Source organism: Phyllostomus hastatus, unplaced genomic scaffold (genome assembly GCF_019186645.2).
Source record: "Phyllostomus hastatus isolate PE091 unplaced genomic scaffold, TTU_PhHast_1.1 phas_contig_699, whole genome shotgun sequence".
In the NCBI taxonomy this organism is placed as follows: Eukaryota; Metazoa; Chordata; class Mammalia; order Chiroptera; family Phyllostomidae; genus Phyllostomus; species Phyllostomus hastatus.
In genome coordinates, this window is record NW_025333941.1 from 1346920 (window position 1) to 1356968 (window position 10049).

At 37.6% G+C, this 10049-nt stretch overlaps 1 pseudogene; it reads right to left on the bottom strand.

Moving 5' to 3' along the window:
• Window positions 1–775: 775 nt before the first annotated feature.
• Window positions 776–2247, bottom strand: LOC123825904 (annotated as a pseudogene).
• Between the last annotated feature and the right edge of the window lie 7802 nt (window positions 2248–10049).

The following is a 10049-nucleotide window of genomic DNA, read 5'->3' on the forward strand; positions in this document are numbered from 1 at the left end:
ACATAGAATTAGCTGTACTAAATCTCATGTTTTCATTTCTAGTAAATTTTGTGTGATGATAGCAGTCCTGTAAACAATTTAAACTTCTTTTTCTTTCAGAGCACAGGTGTATGCTGGGAAGAGTCTATCGACCATGTTAGCAAGTCTAATACCTGTTGGGCCACATCATCTTTTCTGAAGAAAACAAAACCATTTAATTGCCTGTGGACGAAAAGCCCTTAATGTTACTGTGATTTATATTATTTTAAATGTCTGATTTAAAAGAAAGTAGTATTAAGTGATATCAGGGACCTATATGATATGCTTTATCTGTGCATTAAACTTTGTGAATATTCTGCATTATTATGACTTAGTAGTATTTTTAAACAATGTTTAACTTACTAACTTCACACACACTCCATACCAAAATAAATAAAGCATCATAATATACCCCTGATCTCTTAAAAATTAAGTAAATGTCTTTGAATGGATTTATGTATACATAAATCTAAAGCACACAAAAGATGATTCATAGTCTAAAAAACTGAGTTAACTTTGTCTGGCCAGTAATCAATTTGTCCTTGGCAGAACACTTGTCGCTTTTTACTACTCTGGCTAGTTTGTCATCCAATTTATTCTGCAAATCATTTGATGTCTTAGGTATTTAACATTCTTATGTTGGGGTGGTTCATTTCCATCATCACAGAGAAAGTTTTCATCATCTAAATCCACCGGTTTCCTTTTTGAGCTTTTATTTCCTGTCTGACTACTTGATTTGCTCTCTACTTTTGCATTTTTACTTCCGTCCAGATGAACATTTCCAAACTTGTTCCAAGTGTCAGTCTTCCAACAGATGAATTTACACTTTCAGAAAGGTCATTTTCCATGTGAAGGACATGGGATGGCTTTGATGTGGAGTTAACATTATTCTATGTATTCCTGCTTATCAGGCTGTTGTCTTTATAAGTGCAGGAAAACTGGGATGTAATTAAGGTTTGATTCATCTTAATTTTTTTCTCTTCCATTGATTTATGGATGCATTTTCTTAGTGGTTTCACCAATGAATTGTTCACTTGTATGGTAGATCTAAGCAGTGTAAGAATTGAATTTCCATTATGATAAGTGGTGTTTTCATCATCATATAAAAGCTCTGCTTTGTTTTTGGTAGGAGCACTGGCTGCTTCTCCATCCAAAAGAGCTAGCAGAACTTTCACAGTATTTCTGCCACAGTATGCAGCACCATGATTTATGGCATAAGATTTTGTCCGGGCAGGACTGATATCAGTGGTGCCAACAGCTACATACCCTCCTTGAGAATTGATAATATTTTTAATCCTCAAATCCAGATCCTGAGCAACTTCGTCTACTGCTTTATGAAAAGGGTCCCTGCTGTTCTGGCCTTTAATCAGCTGCATCTTTATCACAGAAAGTATTCAACCCCCCACAATGCTTGGATTTGATTTCTCCAAGAATTGCATTTAATTTGTCAAGGAAATAAATAAAATTAGACAATCCTTTTACATGTGTCCTTAGAGGATCAGACGGTGATGGCACATATTCTTTTCCTCCAAGCTCTATTGTTCTAACAAATGATGTGACCACCAGAAACATAGACATCTGTTTCTCTAGAGCAGCATGCTTCAAATCGGTGAAGGCTTCTCTTCCCAGTCCTGTGTCAGGAACATTGAGAATATGAGCCAGAGCCAGGCCATTCTTGGAATTCACCAGCAGATTTAAATATGAGTAGATAATTTTCTTTGCTAGTAACTTCACCTTTTCATTGTCCTGATTGTGTTAGCTCATTGGTAATGGTGGTATACAAAGAACAGTTTCATCATCTACTGCAGACTGTCTACTAGACAGAAAATCCCATACTTGACTAGCAGATATGTTGGCATTATTTTCACAATTAGTAGTCAAAACACTACACTTTTTATAAACATCCATCAGATCTAACATATTCCTATTCTTTAAGAAACTATCGTAAGTCCTCCTAATGTCCTCATAATGGTCAATTGCTTCCACATTTTCAACTGGTAAGCTCAATTTCTCATGCAGTAAGTGCTTCCAGGTCAACAAGACATCGCTGAGAGACACTGTAAATCCTTCACTGTGCTGCCTACTGTTCTCTGCCATGCAGAGCTTCAATGCCAAGAGCATGGCATCTGTGCCACATACAGTACTTCTCTTAGAGTCACAAAGAGTGTGCCAGTTCCTTGTGAACTCCTTAATCATGGCCAAGACAGACCTCTGATGAAGCACAGCCATTGTTTCTTTGGTGAGCTTCTTTTCTTTCTTTTATGTGGCATAAACAAAATTCCCAGATGTTAAATATGTATATTGGGTTTCTGTCTTGGGAGATTGGGGTGGTGGGGTGACCTGGGAGATGCAGACCCAACAGAAGGGAGGTCCTCCCTAGGAATAACCCTCTGCTTAAGTAGTTGCGGGTTACATGTTAAATCTTCAGGTTGGATTTTGTGTAGACATATTTCCTAAGCTATCAGTTCCCTTCCCAATTTACACTCCTGTGGAGAGTCACTGTAGACACAAGGATCATTGGGATGGAAGTTACTCTGCAGAGGGAATGCCATCTCAGTTCAGCTCCCAGAGCACCTACCTATGAACTTGACCTTGAGAATGACTTTGATGTACTAGGTCAAAGCATGGTCTGAGAAGCCCCCTGAAATTCTTACAGAACTCAGCTCAGAAATTCCTCCCCAGAACACTGACTCAGGGATCTTGAACCCAGGGACAGTAGTAGGCCTTTTCCAAGTTCTGTTAGTCTCCTGGGAAAGGTTGTGTGTGAAACAGTTTAATGGGTGCCTAAGACACAAAGATCCTGAGCTGTCCCCAGTCAAGGCTCAGGCCCAAGAGCCACATTTTGGCAAGAATGGAGTTTGGTAGCACCTGAGTCCATGTGTGGGGAGCACAGTTAGACAGTGTCCTTGTGTATAACCACCTGTCCTGGAGGTCTTACAAAGATTCAGAAGAAAGTCAGCAACCACAGAAAGAAAATGAGAAAAAGAGATTCTCCTGGAGACTCCATATTCTTCGGGGATCAGCCCTGGGGATTCTCTCTTGGAGTTGACCAATAAGAAATGCTTCTAATTTGAACAGCTCTTCTGCCCCTGGTTAAGGTCAGATGCTAGAAATATTGTACAGTTTGTACCCTCACAATTTAGCAGCCAAATATTCCTTGAGAATAAACTGAGGCATACAGAGATTAAGTCACTAGAGCAGAGTCATATAGATCATGAGCAGCTGATCAGAGTCTCTTAATGTCTGTTTGTAGCCTTAGATTTAATCATCTAACTTAAAGGCCCTATGAGGATGGCTTTGGAGTTTTTAAACCAACAAATTGCTGCAGATCTTTTTATCTTAGACATGCTCACCTTGTAGGAATACATTTAGGCCTGTGTAGTGAAAAAAGAGGAGAAATAATGTATTTTTACTCTGGAATCAAATTAGCTGCAGTAACAATCAGAATCACTGCACACCCTACCCTCTTACGAGGCCTATCCATACCTCCCTGCACCAGACTTGACATCACTTACTTATTTGCTTTTTGTTTTGGTGGAGTCACCCCCAGCACATACAAAGGAAGGAGGTTTCCTTCTCTCTCCTCACTCTATCCCTGATACAATCTCAGGGACCAACATGTAATAAACATTCAGTTACTTTCAATGAATTAGGAAGGAATAAATGGTTGTTGAATGGATTAATGAATGAATGAATGAATGAATGAATGATCCAAGATTTCTTCAGACTTTGGAACATGGATACAGAGTCCTTTAAATTGTTGACATGAGGGAATGTCTTTCTGTGCCTCCAAAAACCAAGACCATCATCTCAGATCTGTTTATTTACTCTAATAAAATAATCTTTCTTGCAATTGTTCTTAGACCCTGGGCTGATAATAATAATGAGCACATACAGAAGATTTTAATTTTTTTTTCCAGATTTCCATCTCATAGCCACCTGACACATATTGTCCACACAGGTCAGAATTACAGCAAGTCCATGACACCACTTGCTATGAGACACTTGTTTTGCATCTGCACCAGTCCTTACTTGCCCTCAGGGGAGAGAGAATAACTTTAATGGTCCAGGGCAGAGCACTTGATTCTGCTACCTTAATCAACTTCTGTCTGTCTTTTTTTCTCTCTCCTAAATCACTTGGACTTTGCTCTACCATTTTTTTTTTGGCTCATTGGCTCATTTGGCTCACTGACTAATTGGGGTCTCACTCAACTTGAAAGACCTGAACCACCTCTTGGCCCAGAGACCTGAGTAGTCAACTTACCTTCCACTAGCCCCTGGTCTCTATGTGTTATTATTGCACAAACTGCAGTCTCTAGAATGTCCTGGGAAATGGGGTGTCATAGAAAAAGGAATCAGCTGGATGATAGAAGTCTGCACAGCTAGAAGGAAACACTTCTAGTCAACAAGGCAGTCAGTTGGTCTGTGAAGAATAAGAATTACAGGGGTGTATCTGACTCCCAATCTTTTATCTTCCCATAACCAAACACTGATACTTAAAGGACACCTGAGAAAACCTGTACTTTCCACTACATGTATAGCTGGAGGCAATACATTCTCTGAGCAACCAGATTCCCATGCATTTTCTAGTGATGCACAGACCTCCTGGCTTCTTTCAAAGACTCAAGTTGACTGTGTTGTGAGAGGTGCCAACTCTCATTGAAGAAGCTTTTGGAGAAAGGGAAGGCACTACACAGGGCAATTTTTATTATTTTACCTGCAGAGCAAAGTTAACCACACAAACATCACAAGCAACAAATTCAACCTGGAGAGTTTTGACATTCGTTTTTGTGAATACTAGTGATGTTGAGCATTTTTTCTGTGACTTTTGGCCTATTGCATACGTTCTCTGGAGAAATGTATATTGAAGTGTTTTGTTCATTTTCAAGTGAGTTGACATGTGTTTTTGTGGTTGCTGTTGTGTTGTAGAAGACTTTTAGTATATCCTATACATTAACTTTTTATTTTTCATATGATGTGCAAAATATTCGCTCCCATTTTATAGGTCACCTTTCACCTTGTTTGTTTGTTTTTTTTATAAAGAAAAAGTTTAATTTTGAAAAAATCCAAATTGTCTATTTTTTGCTGTGTTCTTAGTATCATACTCATAAAACGATTGCCAAATCAATGTCATAATTCTCATACTTTTTCTAAGCATTTTATAGTTTGGGGTCTAACCTTCAGAATTTGATCTCTCTGACTGAATTTTTGTGTGTGGTATCTGACAATGACCCATGTCACTTGTCCGCATGCAGATAATGCTGTGCAACCCATTTTTGAAAACAGTGTCCTTTCTCCATTGAACAGTCATTATGACCTAATAAATTATTTAATGATAGCTAAATGCGTTTCTGCCTACCGTAAACTTCCTTGGCTCCAGAGATGGATATGGTGGTAAACCTGCCTTCCACAACATAGATCAAAGTTTAAATAAGGAGTGGGACCTGTTTTTTTTTGTGAAAAATGTCTTAGGAAGAGATCAGTAAAAGCTCAAGAGAGAAAAATTCTATGTGATGATGAAAATATTGGACATATGGGCTGGGAAGGGGTTTTGTGACCTACTACCAGAGATGACTGAGGAAACATATATGGAATCACCCTGGGATAAATGGGGTCAGAGAGGACCTACAGTCTCCTTACATAATTTCACCTGAATTTAGACAATTACCCTTCTGCAAATGTCAGGAACATACACTTGGCCATTACATACCTTACTATAAGCTCTGAGAGGCTGAGATCTGTGTAAGCAGCATGACTCCATGTCTCAAGCCCATTCTTAATCAGTCACATTCCCTGTTTCTCCACAGAGCCTGTATTAATTGTTTCCCTCATAGCAAGCAACACCATAGTCACAGAGAAAAATGATACTGTAGTCTTTAGCTGCAACACAAACAGAGTCTCCATTCAGTGGTTGTTCAATGGCATGAATCTCCAGCTCAATGAGCACATGAAGGTATCTGAAGACCACCGAAGCCTCACCACGGACCCTGTGAAGAGGGGAGATGCTGGAACTCACTACCGTTAAGTCTCTCACCCCATGGGGTCTACTGCAAGTTGGCCTATGGTGCTGCATGTGAAATTTGGGTGACCCTGCTCTCCTCCTATATGATATTAAATTCTAAATAAAAAGTTTTGCAGTACTATCATAGAGTTTTAAAGGTGAATCGTTTTTAAAAGATGTACATTGAATCTATAAACACTAAAAATGTGAGCACACCTTGTCATTATTGTTGAATTAAGGTCATATTTCAGACAACTCTCATCTTGGGTTGGTCTCATTTGTACCATGTCCACAGTGGAGGTGATATTGTGTCCTTAAGAGGATGAGCAGTGGTCATGTGATAACCAGTGGGAGCAGGTGATGAGCTCATAGACTCTGACCTCTGTCCTTCATGTAAACATGTGGAGGGCACTGGGACACTGTTGTAGACAATGGGAATGGACCAGAGGACACTCCTGTGAGTAGCAACACTGATATTTATCTTCCTCTTTCTTTAAAAAGATTTCTAAAGCCTTGAGTATTCTTATTTATATATAAATAAAATTATTTCCATAACTTCAATACATTTCTGTTCCTTTTCTTAGTAATATCTACTTGGAAGTTTTGGTAATAAAACCAACAATTTAGCTCATATGTCCTAGTTCAGATCAATGCCCATGGAATTAGTAATGACCTCATGCCTTATGAAGCTAAGTTTGACCTCCTTGGTCTTTGGTATCTCTTGGAAAAGAGGACACCACCCAGAGCTAGAGAGAATGCAGGTGAATTCTCAGGGTGAAGCTTTCTAACCTCAGGTAACTATTAAAAATTTCATCTTATGTTTTATAGAAAAAACTCATCAGAGAAAAATATGTGGTGAAAGTCAGTTCCTCTGCACCTAGGTAACTAATCAGGCAAAATCAGGTGTCACCAGCCAAGTCCTCCATTATCCCATTTGCTCCTTTCTAGGTCTCCCTCAAATATCACAGAAACATGGATGTTTTCCCTGACCATCTTACATAAGAAAGAACCCCCCTAACCTATCCAGTCTCTCTACTACATCCCCGCTTGTTCTTCTTTAGAGTACTTATCACCATGAGCAAAGCTTTGGGAGGTCTCTCTTGGATTTAGTCATTCAACTGCTTTAACCACTAGGCTCTTATTTCTGCTCTGATACCTTTCCATGTCCCTCCCTCAGGTGAGTCATTGTCCCCTCAAATGATTCATAGTGTGGACTCAACTTCCCTGGAGTGAGTTAGTCTTATCATGGCATGTGGTCAGCAAAGTCACTCAAGCTCTTAACTTTACAATTTTAGCCCTTGGCATGTACTTTCACCCACCCTTACCCCTACTCTAATATCAATGCAGACTGGAGTGCCTGGCCACGTAACTTTTCTATTGCAGGGAGATCCTCTTCCCAATTCCACTACATTTGGTGGGTTTCCTTCAACCACCCTAGCTATCCTCTAGGGACCAGAGCACAGACCCTGGGCAGGACTTCACACAGACTTCTTCAGAAAAAAAGGTGGTAGACTACGGTGGTTTTGAAGATATTTCTTTAATATCATGTTCTTATTTATTCTCCCATCTACTGCATTGGATGCTATGTAAATAGGCTGTTGAAGAAGTTGTTTTTGAATTACAAAATTTTGAGTGTATAATATTTCATTAATTAGTATGGAGAAAGGTAAGCAATTTATCAATTATACATAATTAGGTTTTTAAACCTCTTGTCCACACTTAGTTAATGAAGCTTCTTCTTCTTAAAGAAATGTTTGGTATTTTTACCATGTAAACAGTCAAGCTTATTCCATGGCAGCCACAAGCATTCTCATTAGAAACATACAAGTACTCTGATCTCATATGTGCACAGCAATATTATGTATGTCATTGACTCATCCTTTTGATATGTTATTAACAGATTTAACGAAAATAACATCATTTCACTTATGAAAATTATTGCCTATTAATGAACTAGAAATTGGGTTAGTTTTTGTTATATTTTAATTTAATTTTCTTTTTAGGCAGTTGTAAAGATGCTGTTCATGTAAAGTGAGAACTGTCTTTTATCGCTAGGTGAAAAGACAGGGAAAGTCCATGAAAGAAAGGTTTCAGGGGGGGTCTTATTGATTCTACATCATTCTTCTCAAATCACAAACATGTAACTAACTGATTTTAAACTATAGCCTGATGCAGAGGATATTTTATTAAATAAACCATAATAATATATGTTAAATAAATAAATAAATAAATAAATAATTTACCCATGGTACAGGCATAGAAATTCCAAAACCATTAATATAAATGTTGTAATAAGTTGAATTTATTCATAACACTAAACTTTTCATTAATTTTTAGAGAAGAGTTTTAAAGTTTATATTTGTTAGGACAAAATATTTTAAAAAGAGATGGAAAGGCAGGTGCTCTTCCAGTCACTGAAACTTTTAGACACTCTTATTTAAAAGCTTCCTTTTCAGCTTCTGGCCAAGAGGGGCATGTAGATAGCCCTATGTGGTCTCCCCACACAAATATTAGGAAGGTAACAAGCAATCTAAAAATAAAAGCAACCAGAAATGCCAGAAAATCAGAGTCTATGGAAGTCCAACAACCACTCTGTTCCAACAGTCGAGAACAGAAAACCACGCAAACCTCTGGAGAATACACATGCGGTATGATGGTAAAACTTCCTAACATTGAGTTATTGTTAAAACTCCAAGTTTACCCCAAAGCAACTAAAAGGGAGGAAATAAACAAGATCCGCACAGAATTAAATGGCATAGAAACTAAAACACAAATTCAAAGGATCAATAAATCCAGGAGCTGGTTCTTTCAAAAGACATACAAATTCAAGAAGCCTTTCATCAGTGTCATCAACAAAAACAGACATATGACCCAAATAAATGAAACCAGAAATGAAACTGGTGAAATTACAACCAATACAGAAATACAGAGGATCATATGAAAATACTATGGACAAAAGCTTTCCCACTAAGACAGGAGAGAAGGGAATGTGTTTTCACCATTTCTGTCCAACAGAGTGCTGGAATTCTAGCTCCAGTGTTCATACAAGAAGAAGAAATAAAAAGTATCCACATAGGAAAGGAGGAAATAAAGCTGTCACTGTTTGTAGATGACATGATAGTGTACATAGAAAACGCTATGAGCTCCAATAAACTACTGGATCTAATAAATGAATTTGGCAAAATATCAGGATCCAAAGTCTACATTCAGAAATCAAAGGCATTTTTGTACAGCAACAATGAAATATCAGAAACAGAAATCAGCAAAAATATTCCATTTACTATAGCAACAAGAAGAATAAAATACAAAGGAATAAATTTAACCACAGAAGTAGAAACCTTTACTCAGAGATCTGTACAATACTGAAGAAAGAAATTAAGGAACACACAAATAACTAGAAGAATATATCATGTTCATGGACTGGAAGAATTATCATCATTAAATGTCCATAGTACCCAAGGCAATCTATAGATTCAATGTAATCCGTATGAAAATACCAATGATAGATTTCACAAATATAGAACAAATTTTTCAAAAATTTACATGGAACAATAAACAGCCCTGAATGGCATCAGTAATTTTGAAAAAAAAAAAAAAAAGAAGAAGAAGAAGAAAGTAGGAGGGATCACAATACCTGAAATCAAACTATACTACAAGGTCATTGTAATCAAAACAGTCCAGTACTGGCATAAAAAAAAGACACATTGACAAATGGATCAGAATAGAGAGACCAGAAATAAATTTGTGTCTGCATGGTCAATTAATATTTGACACAGGGAGTAAGAACATAAGATGGAATAAAAATAACCCATTCAGTAAATGCTGTTGGGAGATCTGGATAAGTACATACAAAAATAAAAATGAAACTCTAGCACCAAATTACACCATATGGCAAAATAAAATTAAGATGGATAAAAGTTGTAAAAGTAAGTCATGACATCATAAAAGTCCTAGAGGAAAACCTAGGAATGAAAATTTCAGATATCCTAGCCAGCAGTAGTATCACTAATACATTCCCTAGGGCATGTGA